The sequence below is a fragment of the Siniperca chuatsi genome, linkage group LG20 (genome assembly GCF_020085105.1).
Source record: "Siniperca chuatsi isolate FFG_IHB_CAS linkage group LG20, ASM2008510v1, whole genome shotgun sequence".
NCBI lineage: Eukaryota > Metazoa > Chordata > Actinopteri > Centrarchiformes > Sinipercidae > Siniperca > Siniperca chuatsi.
In genome coordinates this window covers 25,753,843-25,762,088 of record NC_058061.1, presented here as the reverse complement: position 1 = coordinate 25,762,088, position 8,246 = coordinate 25,753,843, and the positions used below count along the sequence as shown (strand labels likewise).

Below are 8,246 nucleotides of genomic sequence, written 5' to 3'. Positions count from 1 at the left end.
AAAGTTTAATGATTTGAAGGAAGAAGAGTGTTTTCTTTTCTCTCACAGGCTGCATCAGTGCAGCTAATGACTAATTACCTCTGTAAGAGTGAGGGACACTGCTTCTCTTTAACAAACCCAGTTTTCCTCTAATACATTTTCTTATCAATGTCATAATTTATTGGATAGAATTTAGAATTCTGCTGCCTGATTTAAACTGAACAACAGCACCTCAGCATAGTTAGGTATGTAATAGGTGGAGCTCTCTCCCGTTAGTTTTGCCTACCTTGTAATCACTCCGATTGAGAACAGGTGACAACTTGTTTACTTCCTTGTGTAGCAGACCCTTTAAAATGAGCCGTGTGCTACTATGTGGGAGGTTGCATCGCTCTTTCCTGACCTCATTGTTGCGTTTGAGGGAGATGAACATCAGACTAAGGTATGTGCCTTACCTGTTTTCCTTGTATATGTTATCGGTGCATGTTAAATATTTTCCTGGCATCTTTGCAGGTGCCGTTTGCAGTCAGACCAGAGCTAGCTGAAGGTAGCGTTAGCTTTCCCCTGTTACACTTTTACAGCACCATGTGAAGAGAACAGAGTATGGTGTGTGCCAGATAATCACACTAGGGCCGATTGTTTAGTCACCGTAGCTTCAAGGTATGCTATTCTTTGATGTTTTTTTAATCATAGCTTGCTTACATATAATGGGTAATTATGTATGCATCTCGTAATAGGAACGAGGAACATGGTGTTGGCTTCCTGTATGACCTAGTCCTGCTGTATTTTGCGAAGGTAATGCAACAATAGCCACCTGGTTGGTGTGCTGTGTTTTTTTTTTTTGTTTTTTTTTTGTGTCTTTCAGTGTGACTGTGTAAGCGACTGTGTTTCTCAAAATACTAGTGGTGGTGAAGTACTCTGGAACCTTCCCCTTACTCAGTTTCTCCTGTAGGCTTCCTTGGCACCCTACCCTGTACTGGTAATGTTGTCAGGGTAGTAATATTTTAAACTTGTCACACATATTTTATTATCTATTTTTTAGCCTGGCTTCCATTGTAGTGTATTCCAACCAAAGCATCAAATACTGACTCCTTTTGAATTTTAGAAAAATGTGTTCAGTTTTGGAACTTGAAAGTCATGGCTCTGCTCCTTTTCTTTACCAAAGAAATTGTGTATTTGTTGGGTATTATTTTCTGGGTGAAATTCCCAGAGTGGCGTTGTCGGGTGCTTGTAGTCTGGGGATTTCTAAGTGCCCCGGTCACACATATTTTAGGAGTCATTTTGGATGTTGATTTACATTTCAAAACCCACATCAGCACGATCACTAAAACAGCATTCTTCCATTTAAGAATCTTTGCCAAATATCTACCCTTCTTGAACAGAAATGATGCAGAAAAATTTAAGTCACACCTTCATTTCAAATAGACTAGACTAGTTGCATCTATTCATAGATGCATTTCAGTAAAAGGTTATTATAACTCCAGATGTTGCTCCTGGGATGACAGATGTCAAGAACGCCCTTCTGTGCTTCATCAAAACTGTCTGTACAGACAGAGTTGTGAGCGAAATATATAAAGAGCTGTCACTTTCAGTTGTATAACAATTATCACAACAAGCAGCAGTGCGCGATGTGAACACAGCGGCCGTTTGGAATCTATTTTCGTGATATTTTACGAGTGAACCACACCTCTAAAATGTTGCTGTAGGTTGAAAATTTCAGTATTTTGTTCATGCTGAGGTGAGTGTCTGTCTGTCTAAATCCTGTCCAGACTGTCCTGCAACAGATGCACTCTGACACTAGATACTACACTGGATAGTAGTACAAATAATAAAAATATTACAGCAAACAATATTTTCTTAATGCAGAGCTATTCAGCTGTACAAACATATCTAAACTGCTTCATTAAGTGTGAGTGTGTAAAGGTACTAATTGACAGATGATGACTTTGAAATAATAAAATTGCAACATTTCACCTAGGAAACCAAAATGTCCAGAAACTGCCCTGGTTTAGTTTGTTATTCTGTTAATATAATAGATAAAACATACGTGTGTGTATACTGTATGTGTATCTGTATGTATACACTGCAATGCTGTAGACATGCAAGACCAAAATAAAGATTGAATGATCAATTGTAATACATTGATTATATCTCTCATTTGACCCTGTTTTAACATTCTATATTGTAATAAAATTTTTTATCTAACCTTTAATCAATTGTATTCTCATCTTAAAGCTTAAAGTAAAAAGGGGGGGAGAGGAAGGAAAAGAAGTGGTGATAAAAGATGGTGGGAGGAAGGCAATGAAAGGGGGTTGTGGTAGTAGGGAAAGAAGGAATGGGAGTAGGGGGGGTTGAGAGGGGAAAGAAGAATTAACATGTCTTCATTAAATAGCTGGTAGTTTGAAGATCTGAGGACTGGTGTTTTTTCACTACACCTCCAGCGTCCTGTCCTCTCCCTCTGCTCTTTCAAAGCTCCTCACGTGTGAAGGGCGTAAAATCACTTCCTGGGTTGGATCGCTTTTGACCCCATTGTCTCGGTGGGAGGTGGGACTGAAGGCCGAGACAGGGCTAAAAGGTGACTGCTGTCTCACTGAGACAGACATGGACAGATGAGGGGAGGAGGAGAAGGCTGTTAGTTCCAGCTGGAAAACCAGTCAGAGACGAAGACCGAGAATTCATGAGATAGAAGGAAGAGAGAATACTTTCAATCAAAATTTGGTTTATGGTGATATTTTAAAAACAATGGCTAAAATATTGAGAAGATGAAATGTTGAATAACACAGTGGCAAAATATAATGTCCATATTAAAGGCACCTTATTGGGATGCCTCTATGATTTACATTATTTGGGGACAGTGATTCTAGGATGTTTTCAACAGCTTTATATTTATTTTGACTAAAATGGTGATTCAAACGAACAATCCTAATTTTCTCTCTTCCTATTTATGAACTCTCTAAACCCACCCCAACAACAGCGAATACGACACACTCTCACACACCTCCACCCTGTGACCTGCAGTCAACCTCTGTCCTGCTAACCTGTATTTATTGGCCATTAAAGGCCAATAGTTCACTCAAACCCTGACAACTCTGATTTATAGGCTGATTCATCACACCATCTTACTAGAGCACACACTTACTGCCCAGTGAAGGTACACAAGACATGGATGTGTGGATAGATGTGGTGGGATGAGACAGAAACAGCCATAGAGAATGTTTTTTATTTATATATATATCTCCTTTGATGCCTGCTTTTCTTTTAACTGGTTACTTTTTTTTTTTTTTGGTGTGTATGTGAGCTCTAAGTGGTGAGTCATTAGTCAGGTTGTTAGGTTACTTCTATTGTTCTCTACTTCCTGATGACCCTGTAGGAGGTATGTATTTGAGTGTGTGATGTAGTAGCTTGTTTTTATGTACATCAGGGGCAGGAAGTGTTTCCCCCACTAGCCAGACCAATATAGTTATGACTGATGGCAATCAATGTATTGCATTTTCTAGGTTTCTATGCCTCACAAGGTTTTTAAACGTTCAGGTTATGAGAAGCCCCAGGATACAGCTGTTCCAACTCTGTCTCCCAGAAATTACATTTATATACATCTAAAGCAGCGTTTCCACCGCAGAAACTTTTCCCAGGGACTAGGAACCTTTGGAGGTCCAGGGTCTAAATTAAGTTCCGGGAGTGAGAAGAGAATGGCGGCCACGGCTTGCTTTTAGTGTCGTCAGTCATTTTTAAGATTTGTTTTAACATTTCAACCCATTGATGTTGTATGGGTGTCACGCAGGGAACCAGGGAACACAAGGGAATGGGACCCAAATGTAGACTTGGAGGCAGATGCAGTTCAGAAATTTATTATAAAGGAAAAGCTTACATGGATAGCCAGGCAGGCAGAGGTCTGGTCACCTCTGCCTGCCTCTACTCACAAACCACACTATGGGGGATTTCATAATCAGGAACATCCGTTTCTTCAGCTCCCGGGGCTGCTGTGCTCACTCCAGTCCACTACTAGTCGAGTGATTGCTCAGGTGGGGACAAACAACACAGCCCGTCAGCAGTATGAGCTGACCAAAAATGATTTTGACCTTTTTAACTTTTTAAGTATGTAGAAAGTCTGTTTTTATCTCCTGTCCTATTCCCACACTGGCCCGTGGAGCAGGGTGCTTTAGCAGAATCCTCTGCCTCCACACGTGGCTCCAGTCTGCCTACAGTGCTCACAACATTGGTTTTATTGACAATTTAATGTTTTGGGATTGTTTCTCTTTTCAGGACTGATGGAGTCCACCCCAACACTCTGGGTAGCCAAATGCTAGCAGCCAACTTGCTGCACGACGTACAATCATCTCCACGCGAATGACTGTTTACTGTCCACACACACCCTGCTACCCCCGTTTCCTCTACAGTGGCACCTCAGTGTGCTGTTTTCCATAAGAACTCCCCCTACTGGCTCCACCTGCCATTAACCACCTCAGCTATTGGTCTCCCCATTCAAACTATTGTGGCAGGTTATCTTGCCCACATGGCAGTTTCAAAGCTGCAAACATAAATAGCCTCTCTTACATAAAACATAGTGTCCCTGTTTCCTCATCACCTGCCAATATGGCTCTTCTAATGTGAGGTCTCTATCGAATAAGTCCTTTCATTTTGAATGATTTCATCTCTTCCACCCACCTAGATTTCCTATATCTGACAGATTCCTATATCTAACACAGCCAGCTCTTGGAAGTATGTCCCCCTGACTATGAATTTATGGCTCCCCACGGCTACTGGGCAGAGGGAAGCTATAAAAGTGGCTTAGCTGTCATTTTCAGAAACTGCCATAAGCGCACTCCCATTGCTACAAATGATTATTCTAGATTTGAACTTGCATTTTCTCGATGCCGAAAAATTTGTGCATGCATTTGTTACTTCTAGGTTGGACTATTGCAATTCCTTATTATCAGACTGCCCGAAGAATAAGTTCCTTAAGACTCTCCAGTTGATCCGGAATGCTGCGGCACGTATACTGACAAGAACTAGGAAAAGAGATAATAATTCTCCAATATTAGCTTCTCTGTACTGGCTCCCTGTAAAATCCAGAAAATAATTTTAAAATCCTACAAAGCTCTTAATGGTCAGGCACCATTGTATCTCAAAGAGCTCATAGTACCTTATTACCAGACTAGAACACTGCGCTCCCAGAATGCAGGCTTACTTGTGGTTCCTAGAATCTCCAAAAGTGGAATGGGAGCCAGAACCTTCAGTTATCAAGCTCCTCTCCTGTGGAATCAGGTCCCAGTTTGGGTTCGGGAGGCAGGCACCATTTTCATATTTAAGAGTAGGCTTAAGACTTTCCTCTTTGATCAAGCTTATAGTTAGGGCTGGCTCAGGTGAGTCCTAAACCATCCCTTAGTTATGCTGCTATAGGCCTAGACTGCCGGGAGACTTCCCATGATGCACTGATTAATGCATGATACTTACTCGACATCTTGTCTCTCACGTAGTTTTGTGCTTTCTCGTTTCTCTCCTCTCTTTCTGTCGCTTTCAGCAGGTATTTCTGCCTCCGGAGCTGCAGAGACTGGATCTGTGGTTGTGGGCCACCTCATTATTATTATTATTATTATTAATGTATTAATATTAACACTACAATTACATTTCAACTATTTAAAAAATTCTAGGTGGTGTTTGTATTGTGCCTCCCTATAATATTTACAGAGACCCTCCCTTGGTCTCTGTAAATAATATTATAAAGAGTATGGGCTAGACCTGCTCTATAGGAAAAGTGCAATGAAATAATTTCTGTTGTGAATTGGCGTTATATAAATAAAATTGAATTATGTGCTGTCCAAATATTTGGGAAAATTATATTTTGATGCTTTGGCAACATTGTTTTTGAAACTTTCAAGCCAATAAAGACCTTTGAATTGAATAAAAATTGTCCATGTAAATTTGCCTATGCCAAGGTAACCTGGTTGCATCAGGGACATCACAACATCGTAGGACAGGCCATGTCCAGAGGGGATGTTGCTTTTCCTGGTGTAAATGGAAAATTCCACTGTATAGCCATTCCTCGAGTCAGCCAAGACAAGTCAGAACAGTTTGTCATGGTCGGCTGTGCCCTTTTTTCTGTTATGGACGACATCATCAGGGTCAATAAGATGAAGGGTCCAATATATTGCTCTGTAGCGGTCCCGTGGCATGATCTGTGATGGAAGTAGCAACGAAAAAAGGTGATTCTGCTTCCAGTAATCTGTGATGCTGTCGAGTTTCACCATGGCCATGTACAGAAGCAACCCAGTGTAAAAATCCCTCGTGTTCAGGTCTGTCCATTTGTCTGCTTGTTTGTGTTGTGACACAATGTTTGTACTGTTTGTACAGGAAAGAAATGTGGAGGTGGAGCTGAGCTGTGGCCCTGGTGTCTGAGCTGGTTGAAACCTAGAGACAGGGGGAGCGGTGTCCAGGTCTTTGTCTGTCTTCCTAGACAGCGGAGCTGGCTGCTGTGCAGGTAGGGGCGCTGGTACATGGGTTGCTGGTGGCCGTGGGGGAGGTGCTTGTGCTCGGGGGGCACGGGACCTCTTGGCTGGTGATGATGGCTGTGGTGGAGGGGCTGGTGGTGACCTGGTGGCAGGCAGAGTGGATGCTGCCTGTGGTTCACTGGGCCCTGGCAGCGGTGAATCCTCTCTGAAAACCCCCCAACAATTTAGGACATTCACTACTAGTTCATTGAAACCCCTTTCTCTTTTCTTCCTACAGATCCCCCACACACATCAATTCACACCTAAGAGGAATGTGGAGGAGGTGTGAGGCTGACTACTTCTCTTCTGTCCTGTCAGCTAATCTTCTCTGTATCTGTTCCAATTTATCATATGTGCTACCTGTCCTGTCCACCCCAAACAGCAGTAAATCACACCTGAATGAGATGCTGGGGTGGGGATACTCTCTTCCATTTCAAAACTCTACAGAGATTTCCAGTATTTTCACATTCAGTATAAAATCACAAACTTAAATAAATACAATTCAATGGCCAAAGCATGTTTTCAAAGTGTGAATGGAAGTGAAAAAATATTACATTAGTTATTACATTTGTTATCAAAAGGAGATCACATAGAATAGTCTAAATGTGTGCGAGTCATGTGATTGATGTGAGTCAGAAACTAATACATGCCTTGGGACATTTTTTATGTATTTGGTGTAGTCTGAAGTTATGAAGTTGTTGAGTGTAACATAATCATGATCCAAGAATTGCTCAAAACTAAGCAAGTAAAATAAGTGGGGATGAGGGGATGCTTTTTTCTATTCCTGAGGGGAGGCCCACTGTCTCAGACTTTGAAAACCTCTGATTTATACTATTTGTAAGAGAGCTCACTTTTACAGAAAGAAATAACTTTTATACAGAGTAAACCTTTACGAATGGACAGTCAATTTTGTCAAAGTTCGTTACTAATTTTACAAATGTTTTTTTTAGCCAAGATGTTCACATTTAGCTTAGCACGAAGTGCACTATTATTGTGATATTGCAAACAAGGTTTTTGTAAAATAAATACATTTACCCTTCTTCAAATGGATCCCTATTATTTTGGTATTCCTCTTCATCAGAATCAAACCCTTCAGGCTCTGAAACTCCTCCTTCATCCTTGTCGCTGCTCTTCAAAATCGCTACTAAAACTTTGCTAACTGTGTACTTCGCCATTTTCTCTCCTCATCTTCTTCTTTTTCTGTGTTTTTTTTCACAGACTTTCTCTTTCCTCTAATATCAACTCAATGAAAACTGCAGTGTAAGATGATGGGTGGGTCCTTAGTGATTTCCTGAGTGTCCATTGGTTTGTTTCAGCCAATGCAGATGGACACACAAACCCACCAATTACTTACAGTGAGAGACAGATGAGAGCTCTCTTCCTCCTAGCTCGCTGTGTGAGTCACATACGATCATACAGATTCCAACAATATCTGAACCATATTTCTGTGCTATATTATCGCTGAGATATTGATAGCAACATCGAGTAAACGTGCTGACGTGTTTTGCAACCCCAGGGGGTTAAAACTGGGGGTTCAAGTCCGGCTCTCTGTGTAGTTGTGTATTGCCCCCCCAAGGCTAGATGCCATTTTCCTCACTGAGTTCTCTGAGATTATATCTTCAGTTGTTATGAATCATGACAAACTTTTAGTCTCTGGTGATTTTAATCTTCATGTTGACCTCTCATCAAATGTCAAAGCCACTGAATTTCTTGACAATATGGACTCTTTTAACTTTGTGCAGCTTGTTTCTGGCCCAACCCATAACCACACTTTAGATTTAG

At 41.2% G+C, this 8,246-nt stretch overlaps 1 long non-coding RNA gene across 2 annotated transcripts; it reads left to right on the top strand.

Moving 5' to 3' along the window:
• The first annotated feature begins 292 nt into the window (after positions 1-292).
• Positions 293-7,510, top strand: LOC122867502. 2 transcript variants are annotated; one of them, XR_006375937.1, is made up of 4 exons: positions 293-418; positions 714-771; positions 6,328-6,454; positions 6,703-7,510. It is a non-coding gene; the product is annotated as an uncharacterized LOC122867502 (long non-coding RNA). The 2 variants fall into 2 exon arrangements; XR_006375938.1 differs by lacking the exon at positions 714-771 and having other exon boundaries at positions 303-418.
• The last annotated feature ends 736 nt before the right edge of the window (positions 7,511-8,246 follow it).